This window comes from Manduca sexta, unplaced genomic scaffold, assembly GCF_014839805.1.
Source record: "Manduca sexta isolate Smith_Timp_Sample1 unplaced genomic scaffold, JHU_Msex_v1.0 HiC_scaffold_986, whole genome shotgun sequence".
In the NCBI taxonomy this organism is placed as follows: domain Eukaryota; kingdom Metazoa; phylum Arthropoda; class Insecta; order Lepidoptera; family Sphingidae; genus Manduca; species Manduca sexta.
In genome coordinates this window covers 1,351-13,208 of record NW_023595834.1, presented here as the reverse complement: position 1 = coordinate 13,208, position 11,858 = coordinate 1,351, and the positions used below count along the sequence as shown (strand labels likewise).

General features: G+C 33.9%; 1 pseudogene; it reads right to left on the bottom strand.

The window, feature by feature from the left end:
* Positions 1 to 54: 54 nt before the first annotated feature.
* LOC119193742 lies at positions 55 to 11,409 on the bottom strand (annotated as a pseudogene).
* Between the last annotated feature and the right edge of the window lie 449 nt (positions 11,410 to 11,858).

Below are 11,858 nucleotides of genomic sequence, written 5' to 3'. Positions count from 1 at the left end.
CGAAAGTAATCATAGTAGTTAATTAATTATAAAGAAACAAGAGATCAGACAAAATAGTAGGCAAGACACATTACCTTGTTTAATATACATTTTTAGTGTTATAAATTTAATTACACTACTTACAATAGGTACATATTATGGTCAATAAGTATAAACACATAGTGACACAACACGAGGCACATTTCTTAGAATAATGTTTTTTATTTTTGACCTACTGTTAAGTTAATCATTTGTGTAATAGGCCATTGCTGTCAATTTCTAGACTTGTAACATATAATTTAAAAGAAAATCTATTAAGTATATGACAATCTGGTTGATAGAATAGATTGAAGTAGGATCTGTTGGTAATGTAAGGTCAATTGTTGTATTAAAAATACATATGACGTAAGTAAAGGTAAACGTCCTCGCGGCCGAATACCCACCAAATGGACAGACGTTATTAAATCGTTTGCAAGGTGTTCGTTCCCTTACTGAATGCACACGCAGTGCCATGAACAGAGAGAGATGGAGGAGACTCGCAAAAGTCGCAATCAATTTTTCAGACAATCCATAACCACGACCACTCCGCCAGGAGTGTACGACTGAGAAGAAGAATGACGTAAATATGGTGATTCTGTCAAGAAAGTGTGGATGGCCAAATGCAAAATGGTGAATATGAAAAAGCAATAATCATTAATATTATCCAAGTTGCCGGGATTGAATACTGGCTGCGACAAGAAATTTTTCATATACATAATGATATTTTTTTTTCTTTAAATCAGTCTTAAGACTCTTTTAACCGTTTTTCACCATTCCCTGTAGGAATGGTCCCTCCACACCCACTTGAAAAATTCACCTGTATATTATAAAGTGCACGCGTAAAGTATTTTGTACCATAATTCTCTACTGAAATCACAATTACATTAATTAGGCCAAACAATACTTTCTATCCAGCCTAGATAATTGCTGACACGCGTGTACACTCCTGGTACATACGAACCGCAGCCGCGCCCGAATGACGTCACGCCCACCAGCCGATACAAACCGTCCTTCTCCATTAGCTGAAGAGGCCCGCCAGAGTCGCCCTGGTTGACAGAGATTAAATTAGCGTGACACATTATTAGGCACATTTAAACTCGTAAATAATACCTTGACAAAAGGATGTGTTGACACCTCTATATCACGTACAGTCAGCCACAAAAATAGCTAATTTAAAACTTTCAACTTAGTCATCCACATTAATTTTAATTTATACTTTTTGTTTATTTTATATAAATATACATACCTGACACGTGTCACGCACGCCTTTCGGATCTCCCGCGCACATCATCTCCTGTGAGATTCCGTGCGGTAATTTCCGCCAATTGGTATATGATTCACCGCATTTGTCACTTGGAACTACAACCACATCTGCTTTCAGCAACTTAGTACTCTTGATGTCTCCTGCAAGTACGAATATTTATCAGGTATATTATTTTTTAAATTGATGATGCACTGATTAAGCTCTTCTGGACAGTAAAGCAAATTAAAACTGCTAATAGATACAAAAATCAAAACTTCGAATCACGTTAATTCTATTTGAAACGGAAATGCAAAAAAGTTAGCTCTTCTTAGTTTTTTAGCTACAAAAAAAAAATATGGTATGGACACAAAAGTAAACATAATTCATAGGTCACTAGAAGTTTTGAAATATTCCGTATTTATATAGCTGAATTTTGGCGACTTCGCCCGCGTGACAAAGTTTCTCCGGAATAAAAGTCTTGTTTTATATTTTTCCGAGACAAAACATACCCTGTCCTTCCCAGGGTCTCAAACTATTTCCATACAAAAATTCATCGAAATCGGTTCAGTGGTTAAGCTGTGATAGGGTAACACATACAGAGTTACTTCGCATTAATATGAATTAAGTATAGGTGTATCCGAAAAAGGGGCCACTATTAAAAATACTTATATTTTAAATACTTACGAGTGTTGCTTGTTCTTCCCCATCCGGTTATTGTTAGTTTAGATGTCGGGTTTTCGTTTGAACTGAAGAGGCACACAGCATTTAGAGTGCTTGAAAACTGGACAGGTCTGTCTAACCTTGAAAAAACGCAAACAAAATTATTGTAGTAAGTCTACGTAAAAATGTTATACCTTTTTACGACTTTTAAAACGAATAAAAGTGTATGTTTAGACAGAAATCTAACATAGAAACTTAAAATGCTTTATCAACCAATCAAATTAAAAGAACTTGTAGTTCACACAACATCAACAACACGCATTTTATCCCCGAAGTATGCAGAGGCGCAACCATGGCACCCACTTTTCGCCAAGTGTGTTCCGTCCCATGATGTGATAGGGGGCGAGCCTATCGCCATATCGGGCACAAATTTCAGACTCCGGGCTGATACTGAGCAGAAAAACCCAAATATCACTTTGCCCGACCCAGGATTCGAACCCAGGACCTTAGAGCGCTGCCGTACCGCGCATGCAGTACAACTACGCCACCGAGGCAGTACTTGTAGTTCATTATTACTTATATACTTTTGTATATAAATACTTATATATTGTATAGAATTATTGGGACTATCTATATGAAATTTCTACTTCGCCCCTGAAAAAAAAAAAATTTTTGATTTGCCCTTCCATAAGGTGAAACTGGGTACACAGACTACAATAATAATGATTACCTCAACAACGCCACGTCATGGTATTTCTCTCGACGAGTGTAGTTCGGGTGTAATATAGTTTCGGCGACACGATAGTCTGTCTCGTCGTCCCACGCAGGACCCCCAATATTAACGACTCCCGCTCGCACTACAGATGGCGGTTCCCTTGGGGCGAAATTGTTTTAATTATTTGGAGTATGTAAGCACTTTTATTACAATATTGACTTAAGCTAATGATCAAATAGTCTGCAATCTGTATCGTTTACCTGTCAGCCGTATCGATGCAGTGCGCCGCGGTCAACACATAGTAGTTAGATATCAAGGAGCCGCCGCAGTCAAATCTGTATTCACCGCCACCATTATCGAAGCCAAGCGCCACCTGCAATTAAAATAGAAAATGTTGTATTTTTATTCATTTTTAGAAAGACTTAATATTACTTTAAATTACATAAATATTCATATTGCTTATAGTCTTCGTACATATGTTATAACTAAATGCACCTTACAAAATGATTTCTTATGTTTACGCGAATGTTAGACATTGAAATTAAACTAATTTTCGGATTCTATCGCGGTGCTGGTATTTTATTTTCTCCCGACGTTTCGAAGACTTTGCAGCCTTCATGGTCACGGGCGGACTGAGGTGTTGTTCATCCGTAAAGTCAAAGTTACAATATCTACCTACATTTTACAATTATACAACTTTTTAAATTTTTAAAATTTTAGCTGTTGGTGGTCCGATCTACGCAGAATGAGCTCACAGTGTCTTGAAGTCTGGCAGCCGGTCTTTTGGGTTCCGATTTAATTAAATGTAGAACTGGATCCCAGGCTTGTGCAAGCTTCCAACCATCTTCCCTATTGAAATTAGGATGTTTTTAATTTCAATAGCCTCGCGAATCATCCTAGGCAGGAATCGGTGTTCTTTGGCGAGGATTTGTGGCTTGTCTAGTCGCAGATAATGATTGGCGCCTCCCTCAGAGTGTTCAGCGACTGCAGACTTCGTCGAGCGTCGGTGTTTCACGTCAGCTATATGTTCTTTTACGCGGGTCCCTATATTTCTTTTTGTTTGCCCGATATAAGAGAGGCCACAGTTGCAATCTATTTTGTATACTCCCGGTTCTTGTAGAGGTATGTGACACTTGACAGGTGGTAAAATTGACTAATCTTCTTAGGCGGCTTAAAATAAGTTTTTATGGAAGCACGCTTCAGGATGTAGCCAATCTTGTCGGTGACTCCTCTTACATATGGTAATACAACCGGAACACGTTCAACTGTGGCTGGTTTCACTCGGTTTCTGTGACGGCGGCGTGGAATTTGGAGCTTGTTGTCTCGCAGTACTTGCTTGACATGTTGCAGCTCAGCGGCCAGGTGTTTCTCGTCACAGATTCCTTGTGCTCTCTGAAACAAAGATTTGCCCACGGTAGCTAACTGTTTTGGGTGGTGATGAGATTCACCGTTCAGATATTTATCAGTATGGGTCTGTACAGTATGACTTAAGGTCTGATTAGGATTACGGATGATTAAAACATCTAAGAAAGCAAGAGATTTATTGTGTTCTAACTCCATAGTAAATTGGATTTTATTGTTGATGGAGTTAAGGTGATTTAAAAAATGCAGTTACTTTATCAGATGGTAAAATTGTGAAAGTATCGTCTACGTACCGTTTATAAAACCTTGGAGTCCTCCTTGGAGGAGAATGTAGGTAGATATTGTAACTTTGACTTTACGGATGAACAACACCTCAGTCCCCCCCGTGACCATGAAGGCTGCAAAGTCTTCGAAACGTCGGGAAAAAATAAAATACCAGCACCGCGATAGAATCCGAAAATTAGTTTAATTTCAATGCACCTTACAAGTTACAATAAAATGGGCACAAGTTGCATTGTGTCTTAAATTATAATGTGTATTAGTCCCCGTCATTTATAAATAATTATTTACGTAGCTTATGTCTTACCGCTTTTGGTTTTGTACAGAACAAATGTACAACGAACCTTGCTGGAAAATTATTATAGATATTAGCAATAGGAACGAATTTCGCCTATAATTGGTGGAAACAAAAGGTATAGATAATAAAGATTTTAATATAAGTATACTTCTTTCATAGCTTTATGTTTACTACGTTTTATATAAACCTCTATTTAAAGTTCCACGATAGTTTTTTGTGTACAGAATATTAATTTTTTTACGTGATTTATACGGCATCGGCAGTTAAGGAAAATAACATAAACTCGAGATAACAGCAAACATTTGAGTGTGTACTATACTAGGGAAGAGCAATATGAATGTGTTAACATTAAATGTAAACAATTACAATTTACCTATTTTCGACATTTTAATGACTATGGAGTTACGCAAAAATGTTGCCCCCTGGGCCCTAATAACCTATATCACAAGTTATTTTGACAGTTCTTACTTCTATAACAAGCACGCAACCCGATTCATAGGGGTTATAAATGATATTGGCATACAGAATACAATTCATCGCTAATTTCAAAAATATAAAGTAACGCGGCCGTGCTACAAGTTTACAGTCATAAAGAATAAATTCCGTAGTATTTTTACCCAGGATTAACCCCTTCAACCGTATATAATTATATTAAATAAAAATACCTACTACAATATGGTTACGGTACACCATATTATACAAGGGCTATAATTTTATTTGGTCGGTACGTAGTTTTTCGATAAAGACATATTTATTTTGCTACATTAAATACAATATAGTGTTAATAAAAGATAGATATTAAATGAAACTTAAACTTACAAGATAATATTTCTCATTTCATAGGTCACCGGGTCGTTACTGGATATATAATAATCGAGGATGATACGATAATATTGCCATCATATAAACAGGTTTGTGAATATGTGATGCGAACTAAAACTTAATGGTCGTGAATGACGTCATATTTATTTGTTGTGTTTGTTGAAATAACACAATTGATACTGTCCGGTGCTCGTAGTTTGTATCTGCAGTTTAGTATTTGTATGTTCAGTTTCCTATTTACATACCGTTTTAGACAATATCGGTGGTTTAGAAAACCCTCGGTTTTCCTCAAACAACTGTTGCGGACTAATTGATAATTATAATTACCATATGTGGAAATTCCCAAGCGATGCCTCTTCACCGCCGAGTATGTGTAAGTCTAGCGGCGGTATCGTACCGGCGAGGATCGTTTTGCATTCTGAAAATGTGAGAATGTATTCGTAAAACACAGTTGTTGTTACATTGTTTTTTTAAACCGTTAACATACCTCTGTCAGTAATCCTTTGTGCAACTTTTGGTGAAGTCTCGGTTGCACCTGTAATCATAGATATTCAATTTAAATATAATTATAATTCAATTCTAAACGTTAATTTATAATAAGACAATATCCTAGATGAATATACAGGCAACTTTTAGCCGAAAAATAACACAATGGGGCAGTGGCGTAAAATGCGACGGACGCTCGGCTACACAGGGGCCCCAAACTTGAGAGGATGAATATCGATTAATTCTTAGAAATCTGATGTAAAAAATACTTATATTTTAATTTTTTTTTTCGTTATGTATATCATACTTTAATACAAATATGCAGGATATTAACTTTTTTTAAATATAGTATCCACCAATGTTTACAGTCCAAGTAATAACGTGCAAATTGCCTAATTCAAGTGGAATATTTGTAAACTAAGTGGTTATTTTGTTTACATTTACGTTTTTTCTTCTACGGACAAAACATTTTTGTTATCCTCATTTTATGTTGGAGATTGACCTGAAATTTATTTTTCTTTATAATTGATATGCCTCGACATTGACACAGTAATTAATCAGTACAGTAAATATCAATGTACCTATAGGTCCGACGTACGTAACAGTAAGATGTTCCATATTAGTTACATACTTAGTCATACATACATCGTAAAATCAAATGTATATGGTATTTATCCGGGTGCACATTCATTTGAGACTGACTACACATATGTGATTTTTTTGTAAAAGACGCTCTTATTATGATCTTTTCTTTCTGCCGAAGTATAAGAGCAAATTCTCATGCACACATGTATAAAAACTGTTGCAGTGTGCGTAAAACATCAAGTGTTTATAATTTATGTATACGTTCATAATGACACAAAACGGTATAGTATGTGTGTACCAAATTCTATGTAGGAATTACATTGAAAGTGATAGATTTTTTTTGCGGCAATAAACGCATAGCGCGTCCTTTATAGATTATAAACCAAGGCAAATAACACAACTTAAAATATAATTAGAAAAGCACAGACATTATTCAAAATTGAATATTAATCACAGATGTTGATCACTTTATATAAATGTAATTATTTAATAATCTAGATATTAACGAATAAAATGTACAGCCTATAATCAAAACAGAAATTAAACGGCGCAAAACAATAATTAGCAAGGGCGCGAACGGGGGTCAAGCAGACACTCCTTCATGCCGATAGTGATTAGTGACCGGAGTCAATAAGAAATGTTATGAATGTACATAGTATCCCATTTTGTGGTAGTTCATTCCGGAGTTTCAGTTTTTTTTTTTAATGGTATATGCCTGCTTATAATCTCGGCAATAATACTACATCATGCAAATTTATATGTCACAGACAAAAGATCGTCTGCGACATTGATATACTTAACTAATATAATCTGTTATGAACATATTGTATTTTATTCGATTTAATACATATTGTGTAACTGTTTATTGTTACAAGATTAATAAATTAATTAATTTCTCGTGGCGTCGCCAGCATGATTTTCCGGGATATAGAAAGTTGCCTATGTCCTTCCCAGGGTCTCAAATTGTTTCCGTAATAAATTTTATCAAAATCCGTTGAGTAGTTTTTGAACTTATCGCGTTCAAACAGGCAGATGCGGTCGATTTCGATGGGAAAAATAGCCTTTACCTTTCTTAGGGTCTTAAACCATCTACATGCCAAATATCCTTGGAATCCTTTAAGTAATTTTTGACCTTATCGCGATCTGAGAGGCACCCTGTTGCCGAGGCGGAGAACTTTGTTTTACAATACATTTTTTAGAACTTTTTAAGAGGAACAATTCCGTCATATTCATTTCTTTCATCATATCATTTCTGGCGTATGTTTAGCCGTTTACGCACCGCACGCAATGGAAAATCTTATAAGGAATATATTTTCCTAGTTTAGCAACATTTTTCATTGATGCTCTGCTCCTATTGGTCATAGCGTAATGTTATATAGACTTCCTCGATAAATTAGCTATCCAACACCAAAATATTTTTTCAAATTGAACCAAAAACCAGTAGTTCCTGAGATTAGCGCGTTAATATAAACAAACTACCTCTTCACCTTTATATAATAGTACCTATACTAGTAGATTACACTTTTTATCATAAGTAGTTCCATTCGTTTACTAATTACTGCCATTCATCGATTTGCACATATCCGTAATTTTAGTTAGAAATAATTCAATCTTGATCATAAAATTACCGAATTTGTCTGTTGTAAGAGGACAGCATACAATTTCTTGAAAACCATCGAATCCACATCTTTGGAACTCATGAAACCTTTTATTTTTGATCGCCATGTGAAAAAATTCAATGTAAGTATTAAATAAGTACGGTTTAAATGGGGGTATTTTGCGCTTTTGGAAATGTCTTATTTCGAAATTTATACATAGATAAGCCACTGGGAAATTATTTTAAATTTTGTGAAATCGATAAGTGTCAAAAGATCAATTTATATTTTATGTTTTAAATTTCCGCCCAATACTAGCCGACATGCTGCCATGTTTTGTGACATCATTCGATACAATAGTGAAGCATGGGCTTGGGGAGGGGGGTGCAAGTAGGTGAATACGTATTTGCAAGAAATAAATCACAAAAATAAATCTGTAACAATGGGAACTATCGACCACCGAGGTTTTTATGATAAAGCTTTTAAAACCCGCGCAATTGAATTTGTAAAAAGTTAATGATTTTATGCATTAGGTATAATGTGTAGATGCAGATGCACTTCTCTAAAACTAATCTTGTCGGCGCCCAAGTTGTTATGTATTAAAATGTTTGCAATTATTTTTATTTGCAATATTTATCGTATTTTTTTTTATATTTTTGTTGTATACCATATTATTATAATGGTTAATTATATCAACGAATGTCAACAAGTAACATATTACAGCACTATGTATAATATTTTGTATTGATTAAAAGTTCTATAAATTACTTTAAATCTTTCCTGACTAGTTTACTTACATTGGATTGAAACTATTATAGTTTTACATCAATATCTAACATTCATATAAATATGTACTTATAAGAAATCACTTAGTTTCTTTAAGTTCTCATATTCTCAGAGCCCCAAATAATAACAAGGAATTAAGTAACCGTGACATAAAATTCACCTTATTGCTGCTGGACAATCAGAAACCAATGTACATGTACCATCACCAGTACTTGAGCTTGGAGTACATTCATCACCAACTAAAAAATATAAATAAAATTAAAGTCAACAGCTAGATCTATAAATAGCATAGAAAAAAGAAATTATAGCTTTATTTTGCAACACCCATGAAAAAGTTTTCCAGGATAAAATCCTAATATGACAATAATAAATAAAATCCTAATAAGGATAATTCCTAAAATGTTAATTTAAATAATTACAATATACAAAAAGCCTTTACTTTTATATACAATAATAGATTATTGCAATTGCAATTCTTATTAACATTCCCCTATTTGTTGATCTATTGTTTTTTATGAATTTACAATAAGATTTTATTACATACAATTTTAATGGTTAATAGTACAATAATAATAATTTTAGCATTCAACATCTGTTAAATTATTATCAGCTTGCCTTTTGGCATAGAATTATTTTAGGATTTCCATATATTTCTATTTGTTGCTTTAGTTTGCCATGTTGTTCCACCTATTATTTAATATCATCCTCCCATGTTATTTTTGACACTCTTTTAATTTATCTAGTGGTAAAAATTCGATTGTCAATTTAATATATTTGTAACCCACATTATTTTTCTTTCACTTCTCCATATGAGCCTTTGTCATGCCAAAACCCAGATTCAACCGCATGCAATGTACTTAAAAGGAGTATAATGTTTTCTTTCCACATATCATTATGATTATGTTGTCATATTTAGTAAGACCATAATCATTAAAGACAAATAATAATCATCTCTTTTCAGTTTAATCAGACTTTAAACATAAACAAGGGTATACATGTGTGTTAAACACATAGCATTGTGTGTAATCTCTTTTTTAATAATTAATGTACATATTTCTAATGCATATTATATGTAAATATTAGCTTTGTGCTTTCCTCTATATAAACTTTAACTGTGCCAAATTTCATACTCCTCTGCCAGAATAATTTTGTTAAAAGGGGTATAAAGTATTTGCTCCATGTAGAATAGATTTTACAATGAATAGTATTATTTTAAAGTATGCCTTTTTGTTGTGAGAATTTATTTATGAAACATATTTGAATATCAACAATAACCTTAATATATAAAAGATAATATTGTAATTAGAAGATTAAGTTCGACAGTTAGTGAGAAATCTTAAAATACATTTTGAAATGATGAAAAAAATATTGTGATAACATTTTTCAAATAGTTTTTCGTTCTCTATACACAGATTACCACTCACAATATTTTAGGATAACCCATGGCATAATATAATATTTAATAAAGTGCGTTCGGCTAATTTCGGACTATTTTTCGGTGTGTTGCAAGGAGTCTCGAAAATATTTATTTACTCATAAAATATTTAAGCGGTGCGAAAATTTTATACATGAAACTGGTTATTATTAATGCTACTTTATGTGATAATTTAATCATCTTTCAATTCTCTCTGTGTAAGCTTAAAAATATAATATTTGTATAGAAATTTAAAACCCTTACAAAAGATCGGACCTTCTCAGGGTAAGTTTGGACTTCGTTCTAATAATGCTTCTAATGCTAGTATGATAAGGTCCACGAAATCGAATAGAAGTCCCAAAAATGTAAAGTAGAGCGAAATCCACCTTTTTTGTTTCAATGCACACAGCGCACCTATTCTTGGTTGTAGCATCAATTGTGGTATATGTGGCGGGGCAAAAAGAGATAGCATAGCCGCCTATGTAGCTTAAACTAAAAAATAACCATAGAGCCGTGGTATTTTTCCGTTATACGATCTTGTCCCGTACCTAATCTTACCCGAACGCACGTGCGATTTGTAAAATTATACTAATATCCGAATCTTTTGATTTGTTATATCTTAGTTATTGGTTTAATTTTGTAAATAAAAATGCGATAAACAGATATAATAAAATACTATAACTATATTAAGCTTATGCTGTTCTCAGAAGCAGTACCAATGTCATCTGATAACGAAATACCTACCGTTTTCGGCGATGATGGAATTAGTTATTAATAAACACAGTATTATATTATTCACCATTAACCACATCTTGAATAAAAATAAGTTTTCTACAAAATTCCTGTTACTCTAAACAAAAATTTATAAGATGTCTAAACCGGTTCGGTATTATTTGTGAACTTTCGAGCGCAGTGCAGTTATTTATGCATTTTAGTTCATAAAAGGTTAAAATATAGTGACATCATTTCTAAAGTTAGAAGATCCATGTATTTGTATATCAGGAAACCTAATGATCTTAAAGTATTTTCTTTTCAAATATAAAATACACAAGAGACACAAAACACACAACACACCAGACGCACAGTTGACTATTTGCAGTTGACATTTGACAGTGATACAATACGGCTTGCCCGAGTCCGTTGACAACAGTTGAGGTTGACAGCAGATCGACAGTATCAGTGTGACAGTGACAGTCAGAATGGGTTTATATATCCGGAATTGCAATCTGAATCTGAAAACTAATTCTTGTTGTACACCTTTCTTAGATTCAGAAGTGTTGGCACTTCCAGCCAGAGGCCTTATTCTCTATCCCGCACGTTATTTTAACAGTGCGTAACAAGCACGTAACACAAAGCATCATGTTTAGTACTATAGAAATTTGGCTTACAGAATACCATTCCACGCACATTTCTCGAAGATAACATGACACGGCCGCGTTACGCGTTTACACTATCATACAGAATAAGGGCCCTGGTATGTTAAGGATATGTAATTTCGGATATGGATACGGATATGGATATATGAATAAAATGATATCGTTTTCGGATACGGTTACGGATATGTAATTATTTCAGATTATCCGGTATTAGATTAA